At 37.5% G+C, this 13,276-nt stretch overlaps 1 long non-coding RNA gene across 2 annotated transcripts; it reads left to right on the forward strand.

Annotated features, from left to right (window-relative positions):
- Nucleotides 1-9,835: 9,835 nt before the first annotated feature.
- LOC311085267 lies at nt 9,836-10,781 on the forward strand. 2 transcript variants are annotated; one of them, XR_014606765.1, is made up of 5 exons: nt 9,836-9,901; nt 10,004-10,064; nt 10,231-10,324; nt 10,415-10,533; nt 10,641-10,781. It is a non-coding gene; the product is annotated as an uncharacterized lncRNA (long non-coding RNA). The 2 variants fall into 2 exon arrangements; XR_014606766.1 differs by lacking the exons at nt 9,836-9,901; nt 10,004-10,064 and having other exon boundaries at nt 10,190-10,324.
- Nucleotides 10,782-13,276: the final 2,495 nt, after the last annotated feature.

Raw genomic sequence — 13,276 nt, forward strand, 5'->3', positions numbered from 1 at the left:
ATGTAGTGGAAAGTTTCTTGGACTCATTGGATTTACCGTATATAGGCACAGAACAGAATAAAAAACTTACACAGCAAATAACAGAGGAAGAAATAGGAAAAGCGATATCAAATTTAAAGGGGAATAAAGTGCCAGGTCCTGATGGGTTTCCATCCGAATGGTACAAGTGTTTCAAGCAAATGATAATACCGATTTTGAAAAGTTGTTTTAATCAGGTTTTGGAAGGCGGAGAAATACCAATATCTTGGAATCACGCCCTTATCTCTGTAATACTTAAACCAGGGAAGGATGCAACTGAATGTAGCTCTTATAGACCTGTATCAGTGTTGAACATAGATTATAGAATATTTACCACAATACTGGCCAAACGATTTGAAAACATATTGCCAGATTTGATAGATACAGACCAGATAGGATTTGTTAAAGGGGTCATATAATGGTACATGCACTTTTACAAGTTGATTGTACTGAAATGTGTGTTGACAGTGCCTGTACACAACCATCATAAAATGATAAAAATCCATCCAGTGTTTTTTTTTTAATCTTCTTATATGTTTCCCCCTCTCCTGAATCAAGCTGGGGTGCGTTTCCCGAAAGCATCGTTGGCCAACTATGGTAGCAAGTTCATCGCAATGTCCATTGAACTGTATTGGTAACGACGGAACTTGCGACCATAGTTGGCTAACGATGCTTTCGGGAAACGCACCCCTGTTCGATTTTGTGACGTCACAAAATCGACGCCCCGCCCACAATGCTTGATTGACAGCAGCGTTTCAACACAGACCCGCCCTCGTGAGCGAGCTGTCAATCATAGCCCGCGCCATCCGGCGCGTTCATTGCTGAAAGCTGGAGCACTGAGTAGAATGGCGTCTGCGAGTGTGGTGTTCTGTTCCTGGGTGTAATAAGGAACACAGCAGTCATTTTTATGTTCCTAAATCCGAACCGCTGAAGACGCAGTGGCTGAGTTTGTTTTCGAAGGGAATTCCCCACGATCAACGTCAATGCTTTCATGTTTGCGCGAAGCATTTCACCAGACTGCTTTACAAACGAGGGTCAGTATAAAGCTGGTTTTACTAAGAAGCTGCTCCTGAAAAAATGATCGGTAGCCTAGCTGCTACCAACTATTCGTGTTCCTGCTGCACCTCCAGAAGAAGTGAGTGAGTGTAACGTTTTATTAACCTTTATATTAATCTTTGCAAATCGCTTGCTGCACGCTTCACGATGAATGCGGCTATTTTTACACTCAGGGTACATACGGCATGTTTTCTATGTATGACCTTCTCAAAATAATTCATAATCCCATGTTTATAATAAACAACGCGTTATGGTTATTGTGTTATGGTTATAACAAACGGTGTACGCACAGAACAGAGGGGGGGGGGAGCAAAGCCAGTGGTGTAGTCTACGTGATACGCAGGTATACGCCGTATACCCACTAGAAAATGCCAAGGATTTGCGTATACCCACTTAAAAAAAGCGTGAGGATACGTATCAACTTCGTTTTGTGTCAGAACTTTCACACTTTCATTCATAAATTCACCCCGTCTGTGTTTGCGAAGCGACGGATCGAATCGCGGAATCCAGTCACAAATGGAACTTGCTGTATAAAGCAGAACGTCACAGATTTTGGCTATTTTTGAATGAATAAATCAAAACTGTACAATGAATCAAATCTCGATATGGACTAGTGTCTATAAATATTAAAGCTAAAAGAGACTGCAATTAGATACGCGTCTCTGGGAATGAGCGCTCAATGTGTGCTCCACTACACACACACACACAGACACACAGACAGAGAAGCACGGGTGACTCACGCTCGTGGTGTTTTCAGCGTTTCACTGTATTGAGACATGATGTAGGCTACAGCTACACATGTGCATTTCATCGCAGAGCTGCTATGAGAGTCACTGCACGAGAATTTCACCATTTCATTTGATAAAACTATCGTCATTCATTCGTTTAATATACACACAGAAATGTATGTCTTTACGACAACCTGTCAAAATAAAAGTTCGGTATAACTTGAAGAAATTATAAAAGAAATATATTACTATTGCTTCAGGCCTAATAATAATAATAATAATAATAATAATAGTTTATTAAAACACACAGAAACTCAAATGTCTACAACCCACCAAAATAAAAGTTCGGTCTAACTCAAATTAATTAAAAAGAAATTGCACAGTAAAATGTATTTTAAAATAACACTTTTTTTTTTTTTTTCAAAAACACCATTTCTAAAAGTAAATTTGTATTTGTGCCTATAATGTTTAAAAAAAAATTTTTTTGAAAATTGTCAGCTGATAAAACCTGTGCTTCAGGGACCATATTCATATAACATCTAAGGCTAAATGTAGCTCTTAACTGACTGAGTTAGATGGTGATTAACACTAAACAGTAGAAAATCAGTCCAGTCTCCCCAGCTGTAAATGTCATTGGCTGTTAAAGTCTTGTGTTGCTTATAATAAATTGACATGTTGATAACACTTAGTATTTCATAATGCTCTCAATTACATGTCGATGCATACTGTATGCATTAGTGAGTGTGGTGGTGCTTATGGGGTGACGCTCTGGGATGGGTGAGTATGCAGCGGCGGCGGGGGTATTAGAGTATACTCACTACAAAAAACTAGACTACACCACTGAGCAAAGCTCATTATCATTTAAAGACACATGTTTTCTTACAATACTAATGAGAATTTTCAATTAAAGTATATTACAAACTTTTAATTTAGACCCTAAAGAATCATATTAGCTTGTTCAAAAATGACATTATATGACCCCTTTAAAAATAGAAAAACACATGACAACATACGAAGAGCGTTAAAAATCATAAATCATATTAAGCCCACAGAATCTGTCGTCCTCAGCCTTGATGCAGAAAAGGCATTCTGTGAGATGGGAGTGTCTATATATATCTCTAAAACAATTCGGTTTTTAATTGCCAGGTTATCAATTGCCTAAAATCCCTATATAATTCACCTACAGCAAGAATTAAAATGAATGGAGTTTTATCAGATGGTGTTTCCCTAAAATGAGGCTGTAGACAAGGATGTGCGATGAGCGCAACACTATTTGTATTGTTTATTGAACCATTGGCACAAGCCATCAGAGAATCAGAAAATATTATAGGAGTCACTGTATACAATACAGAATACAAAATTTGTTTGTATGCAGACGACATTTTGATGACTCTCATCAAACCTGATATTAGTTTGACAACATTAATATCCCTAGTTAAAAAATATGGCTCTTATTCGGGATACAAATTCAACCCCCATAAAACTCAAAGTAAACAGATACAAAAACATTTAAAATGTAATTGGAATAATAACATAATTAAATATTTAGGGGTCAATATTCCTAGAGAACTGACAGAAGTATTTAAACACAATTATGTCCCCTTAACATGCAATATAAAACATGAAATGGATCGTTGGCTAATATTCCCAATGAACATGTACAACAGAATAGGACTGGTAAAAATGATTATACTACCAAGACTACTTTATCTTTTCTTAGCATTACCAGATGAGGTGACCTTTAAGCAATTTAATGAATGGAACAAAATAATTTTGAATTTTATTTGGTGTAAACATAGGCCTAGAATAAAATTTGAGACATTGCAACTAGCCAAAAAGGAAGGTGGTAGGGCTCTCCCATGTTTACGGAGTTATTATAAAGCAGCACAACTTAGGATTTTGATAGCATGCGTGACCCGTCAAGTAATGCCAAGTGGAAAGAAATGGATCAGGCTGAGATCGGCAATCCTCTCCCCTCCATTTTAGGAGACAAACAACTATTACAATCACTTTTACCCAATGTATCTCTTGGGATAAAAACACCATTAAGCATTTGTCTTACGGAATTAAGAGATAAGAGAGTTGAAAGAGGTGCAAAGATCTTACGCTGGCAAGCGTATGACAGGGATTTCACACCTGCAAAAAAATGATGCAAGGTTCAAAAACTGGTGTAGTAAGGGTATTACGGCATATTTGAAAATAATTACAGATAATGGCCTAGAAACTTTTCAACAATTATCAGAAAGATATTACTTGAGGAAAGATGATTTCTTCAGGTATCTTCAATTAAGACATCATTTTAATGCAGATATCAGGTCCAAAAACATGGAGACCAGCCCCTTAGTTATGCTTTTTATAAATGTATGTAGGGGGAAGCTCACTAAAAAACATGTCTCCGCTGTATATTCTCTTTTACAATCTGGGAAAAAGCTTTCCACTATTGGGTTGACTATGTATATTAAGCAAAGATGGGAAAATGAGATTGGAATGAATATAACTGAGGACGATTGGTTAAATAGCCTATATGTGAAACCATTGCTACTACTTCCAGCTCTGACTTATGGAGAGAATTTACTTGGAAAAATACATTAAGGTACTTCATTACTCCAAAGATCAAAGAACAACAAATTCTGAACATGGTAATTGCTGGAGGAACTGTGGACAGAAATCAGCAGGGCATTTTCACATCTTTTGGGGGTGATCTAAGATCGCCCCCTACTGGACAGATATTATTAGATATATAAAAATGATATTGGGATTACAACTAGATGAGACTTTTTCTGTGTTTTACCTTGGAAATATACCAAGTGGGACAAGAAAGGAAGACAGATATCTGCTAAAAATCTTACAAGCATCAAGCAAGAAGGCCATGGCCATTGCACGTAAATGGCTGAACATGGACCCTCCTACTTCATCACAGTGGATAGAAATTACAAACGAAATATACAACATGGAGAAACTGACCCTTTTCTTAAGGCATGCTTCGGAAAAAGGGGAAAGTTACTGGAAGAAATGGAAAACTTTCTTTGATAAATAGATGCCATTTATATTATAAAATATATATAATTATTCCACTTAATGGCCCTCATTTATCAATCTTGCGTAGAAACGGGCGTATATATTGGCGTAAGATTATGCTTACAGTCCTCTCATCGCCTGATTTATGAAGCTGTGCGTACCTTTGAAATTCTGGTGTACGCAATACCTGCCCTTGATAAATGCCGCGGCTGAAATCGATCGTCATTAGAATAACACGCTCCTATATATTCAAGTCTCCGCTCCCCCCATGCCCTCATTTTACGCCATGGACACACGGAAGACGGCAAATTAAAGAGAAACTTCTTTGAGAAAGAGAAAGCGAAACCAGGGAAGTGGAAAGAAACAAAATTGATTTCTAGATTTTTATTATTAATGACGCTTATTGTTATTTAGAAGAAGAATGTCGTTATTATTATTTGTATTATTATTATTTAAAAGAAGAAGAATGGCATTTTTATTATTTTGTCAGTCTGAATTATTTTTTTGGTCATTGAAAGCCTTTCATTACTAAACCCAGTCCGTGCGCACCTGCCGGTCCTAACCCTGGCCTAACCATCGTTTCAAAGAATAGTACAACGGCGAGCGCGTCGAGTATAAACGCCTCGTCCGTTTGGGGAGGTGCGCGCGCAGTCTGCGGAGACTCGCGCTGCGGAGCCAGGCGAAAGTATAAACAAGGCTTGAAACGTCAGGTAAAGCGCACAGGCTCGCAACTTAAGGAATACATATGCCTACAAATGCTTTGGTAAAGTCACACAAATTAAACTTTGAAGTCCACGTTGCACAAAAATAAACACTGAAGTTTATAATTACTATGCTGTTGTTTTTTTACAGTGGGTCATATTATATTATATCTTTTAGTTTGTCAGTGCGTTTTGTGGTGTTAGGAATTGTTTTTTTTTGCGCATTCCCGAACTCAAAACGTGCGTACACCACCTCCTGAGCTGGCGTAGGATTTGAGCGTGCCGTACGCCAACGTCCATATTGATAAATCTCAAAGTCAACGTGGTTTTGGGTGTACGCCAGGTGTACGCTGGAAATTTGGTGTACGCACTTTTGATAAATGAGGGCCAATATATGTCTGGGGAACATGATTCATTGTATTTTGGCTTCACATTATAGTGATTAATTTCTTCTTTGGTCAGTCTATCTGTTTGTTACTTTAAGTTAATTTTGGTTAAATGTAAAACCTTTAAAAATAAAGTTTGAAAAAAGATTCAGATCATCCACGAGACTTGTGCATGTTTGTCTGATGAGTGAAAGTGTGAATCAATGATGTTCTTCTGCTGTTTGTTTGCATTATGAGTCCAGACATATTTCTCTACTGACAATCTTTATAATCCACTGCATGAAAAGTGGGATTTTCGACAGTTACCGGCGCTGTAGATTGTCGTGGAAGTTCAGGTTTACGACTGCAAACGGCAATTTACAGGCAACACTGCAAACTGTCGGAAATTGTCGGAAATTGACGTGGGACTTGCTTGCCCCGTGACCCCCCTCCCTCTAATGCTTTAACATGTAAATGAGACTGCTGTTAGCTTTACAAATGCAAATGAGGGTAGCAGGGGGAGTTTTATCCCAGGTGACTCAAAGGTATTAACTTAATTCTAAAAAAAATACAATATTTATTTATAACGCAAAATTAAAAACAGCCAAGGTTGACCAAAGTGCTGTACAGGGCAATAGATAAAATGCAGGGCAGAAACAGGACATTTAAAAAAAAAAAAAAAATAGTTGTGTCAAAGGGTATTAAAAGTTTTCAAGGATGTTTTGAAGATGGAAATTGAGGGAGCTAGTCTGATATAGAGGGGTAGACTGTTCCAAAGTTTTGGGCCTGCAGTTGCAAAAGTGCAGTCGCCTCGTTTTTTAAGTCTGGATCTCGATGAGAAGACAGTGATCACTGGATTTCAAAGTACGAGATGGAGTGTACGGGCAGAGGAGATTGGTCAGATATTGGGGGGCCGGTTTGTTAAGAGCTTTATACACAAATAGTAAAATTTTAAAATCAATCCTGAATGTGACAGGTAGCCAGTGGAGTTTGAATAAAATAGGGGTGATCGACTCATATTTGCGTGTCCCGGTGAGAAGTCTAGCCGCTGCGTTTTGAACTAGCTGTAGACGAGAGAGAGAGGCCTGAGATAGCCCAAAATAAAGTGAGTTACAATAGTCTAAGGCCATCCTTAAAAATATTCTTGTTTGCCGTAACCCGACCGACCCTGTCAATTTAGTAGCCTACCGACCCAATTATTTATTTTTTCCCCCTTTTAGTCCGACCGACTTGCCGGCTGAAACTTGTGTTAAGACCGACCGCTTTTTTGTAACTCTTCAAACAACTAATATAAATGCAATAAAATAATATTAGTTATTAAGTATTGTGAATATAAATTCCGTAGGCCTGCATACAAACATAAGCTATAGCAGTGTGATTTTTATTTCAAAATAAGAGATTTTTGTTTAACAGTAACACCAGTGACAGGGGACCACTACTTTCATTATAAATTTTATAATATGTATTCTGCATTTTTTATATATATATCATTTACATAATATATTTGATAGTTATGTATACATTATTGTATTTTAAATGGTGTAAAAATCTGTTATTGACCTCAAAATAAAGCATTTTCCCTCTGTACATGACTGGGGACGAGCACTTCTGTGGTGCTTGAAATTCTATATAATTCATAAAAATCAAATATTGCCACATTGATGGCTCAAGAGGGTGTAATTGTTCAAATAACATATTGTTTTATTTTAAAATGTAAAGAAATTGTAACCCTAAAGTGTTTTTTAAGTGTAATATTTCTGTAAAGGCTAGGGACAGAAAAATGGACATTTTCATAGAATGACCCTCTTACATTTTAGCTTAAATTGATATATTTAATGAAAGTAGCTAGATTAGTTACTATGTGTCATTAGCAATAGCCAATGTTATGTAAAAAAGACACAAAACCATTTATTTCAACAATTAATTTCAATCAGGCTTTGCCACAAAGGTAAAATGTGCATTCCATGCAAACAGCATCACAATCTCTTAGAGCCCAACCACTGTGCATAATACAACACGAACAGAAGATTGTATTTGACTCATGCTGCATACACATACGCAATGACAAGAATTATGCCTACTGTACATATAGAGTTACAACTACGATTAGAGTTGTTTACATAAAATGTACCTCGTTTCTATTTTGCATTAAAAATGTTTGTGGCCCCTTTAAGAAATCCCTCTCTTCTCGCGATACTATTCACTTGTGCTGGACGCGTGCGCGCGACCAGAGAACGGCAGCCATTTTTCATTGTTCAGGAGAGCTCCATGACGGTGCGTGCATCGATCGGATTCTGTGTTATACGTTCTTCTTTCTTGGTAAATATTACTCCAATATCTTTAATATGCACAAATAAGTTGTGAAGCGAAGTTAAAAGAACATTTGATGTGTACATTTTTGTTTATAGATTTATTTGGAGCGCATGTGTGACGAGTGAACCTCGTGGTGATCGGACGGTAAAGGATTGGGTATGTACGTTTTATGGTTTATGGGGGAAATTACTGATGGCATGTTTATTTGATAAATCTGTTAATGAGTTGAATCTATATTCTGTGATTATACAGTATAACTTTATGGTTAAATGCATATTTCTGGTTCCGCATGGCATGATTAAAGTCCCCGTGAACCGGAAGTTGCAAACGACTTTTCTCCAGTGTTGTGACGTGTTTCCCAGTGAAACGGAATATTGAACAGAGGGCAGGGTTTTACTCTAGCGCTCCTCCTCTCCATCTCTGCTCATAGCAGACTAACGGTTTGAGGGGAGTGGTTAAGCGTTTCCCAACCCAAGTCCTCAAACCTACGTCATCAGGGAAGGTCCTCCAACGCAGAGGGGAGGGGCATTTTCAGATTTTGATTAAAGATTACGAAACCAAAAAAAATTTGTGTGGATTGACTTGCATGCATGGATGAATTGTTCACCACAAAACGATCAATTTAGGCAAACAAAGTAAGTATGGTCAATTTTGATTTCATGGGGACTTTAAACGTGGGTTGTGGCTTTGTTAAAGTGCTTTTATTTCTCTTGTAACTTAGGCCTAAGTTACCTCAGCCACTGCCGTATTCCAGTTTGTGTTATCGTATTTAATTGTAGCCTAACATATTTTGGTTTGGAGAAATCAATTTAAATCTGACCAGTTGCAGTGTATTACACTGCATTTCAGTTTGAATTAAGTATTCTGTGGATTTGGGCATTGATCCACTGGTTAAGCTTTTTGTGACATTTGATTGTCATCTTCAAATTTACTGTAAACTGTTTCTACAATTTCTTTCTTTTTTTTGTTCTTTTTTTTTTTTTTACTAGTGAAATCTATTTTTTTTTCTTGTGAAATCTCTTCGAACAAGGCAAACTTTTTTCTTAATCAGACTTTTATCTGTTTAATTGTGCTTCCATTGACCGCTGTCACTTATTTTAAACAGCAGTCAGAATAAAACCCCAATTTCAAAAAGCATAGTTTGCTTCCGGTGTGTATTTCTGCAATTTCACCCGGTTGCATTTTTTCTCCTTTGTTTAATTTTACTGTGACTTATGTTGTTCTTATTAATTTTACTGTGACTTATGTTGTTCTTATTAATATCACTCTCAATTAATTGTTTTCCAGCTGCCTTTAAGACATATTACACGACAGTGCGCAGGAGCTTCAGGTACAAACAACCAGATCTTGCATTGCAGGCGGAAGCTGTGGTGAATTCAGCTCGGAGTCGAGCGAGAAGAAAGACGGTAAGATTTATTAGATTAGATTCGTTTTTGGTCAATGTGACTATTTTTCAGGTGCATTAATAGATGTGTGTTGTCCATACGCAGTGCATTGCGCAGTACTGATTGTCTTTATTGGTTTTAACAGCTGCTAAAAGCGAGACAGAGTGTGCTAGCTGAGGATAAGGTGGGCCTTCGGAAGTGTGCTACCATAGACCTGATGTCTGATGAGGAAGACGGCATCGTCGGTGGGGTGTCTGGATGGATTGTGCGAATGCCGCTAGTTACCTGCAGCTGTATTTTGTCAGGCCTTGTGAAATGTAAGAATATTCTGTTTTTCATGATTTCATCATAAAGCAAGAGGTCATGGGATTGATGGCTATTATTTGTTTAATAATTGTAAATAATCCTGTAATTTACAGGAAGCAGTATGCCATCTTCACAACTCTGAGACAAATTGTGGGCGCTACAAACTGGAGCAAGGTAAAAAAAAAAAAAAAAAGAATCTTACATTCTTTTATTTTTTTACTTTCATAAAAACTTACAAACATTTTAAAGGTAAGATTCAAAGAATATGCTTTCATTCTCTTGTATAAGAAAATAGATCCGTTATAGTTTACGATCTTAATCATACATTTTGTTTCCATAGAGTAACCTCGCCTCATAACGAGGGCGTAACCTCACATTTACTCAGAGCTATGTCTGCAAGTCCAGATTTTCATGACGCTGATCATGACGACATTGTAAGTAACTTTTACTATTTTCTCCTTGTTTCATTTTACTGTGACTTGCGTTGTTTTTATTCATATCACTCTCATTTAATTGTTTTCCAGCTGCCTGTAAGACATACTACGAGACAGTACGCAGGAGCTTCAGGTACAAACAACCAGATCTGGCATTGCAGGCCGAAGCTGTGACGAGTTCAGCTCGGAGTCGAGCGAGAAGAAAGAGGGTAAGATTTTTAGTCAATGTGACAATTTTTCACGTGCATTAATAGATGTTTTGTGTCCATACACAGTGCATCACAGTACTGATTGTCTGTATTGGTTGTTTTTACAGCTGCTAGAAGCGAGACGGTGTGCTAGGTGAGGATGACGTGGGCATTTGGAAGTGCGCCACCATAGATCTGATGTCCGATGAAGTTCAACCACCAGCCAGGAGCTCACAGAGCTCTGTGCTACGCTGCAGTCGAGATTAGAGGCGACTCCTAAATACAGGGCAACGCACCACAGACGGTTTCAAAGTGGATCCAATTCAGAGAGAACGCCGCTAGTCACCTACTACAGCTCCGAAGATGAAAACAGACACTGAGCTTCCAATTTGTTGTGTGTGCAGATGATCTATGCTTTGTACATAGGTGTATATTGTTTTGTGTCTGTGCTAATAAAGCTCTTTCTTTGAATAAACAGCATGTCCCTGGCAAATTTTCCATTCCTTTATAAATTCATGTCCTTGATGGTAATAATAGTGTAGTCCATAGGTTAACAATGACATGAATATACCACAGAATAGCATATTATGAATATAAAAAAATAATTTATATATTATTATTATATGAATATTATAATTTTTTGAATTTTTAATGAGCAAGGGTGACCAATAGTAACAGATCTGCCAACCAATCACGAGTGATTTTTCTTGTTTAAACCACGTGGGTTCAACCAATAGTGAGTGAGGAAATTCAAGCCTTTCTCTGGCGGGAGCTGCTATTCATATGGTAATTAGAGCCATTCACACCTCCGGCGCGAGCGCTCTGCATACGTCATGGTTCGTTTCCGGCAATATTCGGCACAGACGAACGCGACGTTCGCAGGCTGTAAATTGTCGTTAACTGCCGAAAATTTGGGAGATTTGCGGCCGTTTACGGGGTCGGAAATCCCAATTTTCATGCAGTGATCTGTACAAAACATTTACACAGTAGGCCTACTGTCCTGTTCTGTATATATTTGTTCACAAAATAGGGTTATGTACATTCTGTGCCACTGTTAGTGCTGTAATGCTGTTTAGCTGCTGTTATTCAAAACCACCAGATGGCGCCACTCAATATCGAGAATAAAAGTGATGACAGTAGAAAGGTGTAAATATGAGTCAAAGATATTGGTAAAATCGATTATCAGTCAGTCTCTAATAATAATTATGTCTATTTATCATTACAGCTTTAGGTCTGTCTTCAGGATGTGTTGTTGTTCTGCTGGTGTGATTTACTATCACTGCACTCTCTGTGGAAGTAACCGTTTTATAGAGATTGTTACTACAGTACAACTGTGGTAATGTGACATCAGACACCAGTGTCTTTAAAAGAAAATCGACAAAATTGATCTTACACTCTTACAAATTGATCTCACATTATGATTTTGTGGGAACAATAACTTTGAGAATAATGTGGGAAATATGATTATCATGGTTGAGTGCTTTATGGTTTAGTAATGCATCTGTTTATTATTATTATTATTATTTTTATTATTATTATTATTATTTATTAATACCCTAATCAAAGGAATCATATAAGAAGTAGTAGATGCTTGGCAAAGAAAAACCCCCCTTTATCCTGTGGGACTGTCTCATCCCTCTAATGGTCACATGATGTATTAGTTTCATTAAAGCATTGGCAACTTTCTAAGCTATGAACAGGATTACCCAATGATGGAAGGGAGGTTATAGGTTTACAATACAGAAACATTAGGTGGAAACACATTAATTTTGTTGCGGGATAGGCTAATTTATGTATAAGGATATACGTTTAATATATACAGTATATGTAGATTTGCAGTTGTCCATTATCAGCATAAAATAATGCTAAATTCAGAACCGCATACTAGCATACAGCTTTCTGCCTTAGAAAGATATGGTAGATAAATTAAGTAGTGCGGGTGTATGATTATCAACAGAGGGGGTCATTTAGTTCCACCTCAACCGTTTATTAATATGTTTTATATTAATGTAGTGTAAGAACTTCGACTCATTTATTGACTTTATTTGATTAAAACTGAATGTTTATGTGTACATGAACTCCCTGGTGTCAATGAAGTCACAATCTCGGCAGCGTTGAAGTTATGGACTTCAGCATGAGTTGTGTCTGTCTGACTTCAAGTGGCGTGATGACACTTTTCTTAGTAGAAGTTGGAAATCGTGACTTTCTGAGTTGAACTGAACGCAGAAGTATCTGTGTGTAAACTGTCCTGCACAGTTTCAGTCCTTTGCTCCAGACATGAATGATTGATTCTTCATATGTGTGTTGTTGAGGAGATGTGGGCTGTTAAATGCTGTTAAGACTCATGATTTCCCCCTGCTGGTGAATGAATCAGGTGAAAAGTCCCTCAGACGCACATTGAAGGAGGGACCCGAAACATATCAAACCAGAAGATCACAGAGACTGAGAAGAGCACAGAGATGTGATCGAGTATTAGCCTAAAGATAAGATTTATTACAAAAAAAATTCTAATCAAATTAAAAACCAAACGGTTTGTTTATTTGTAGGATTAACATCACTTCAGACTTGCCCTCACTCTGTTTTGTTCCTGATTGATAGCGGTTCAGAGCTGGAAATTAAGGTGAGATTTTTTTGTCTACATTTTCTCTGATCTTGATCTTGAGGTTCAACTTTGTCCTTCTCTTGAGAGTTTGCTGTTGAACAGTTCACCAAAACACATGATATGTCATTAGACGTTGCATCCTCCTGGGCACTGGCATGTGGC

Source organism: Abramis brama (assembly GCF_963993115.1).
Source record: "Abramis brama genome assembly, chromosome: 6".
NCBI classification, from domain to species: domain Eukaryota; kingdom Metazoa; phylum Chordata; class Actinopteri; order Cypriniformes; family Leuciscidae; genus Abramis; species Abramis brama.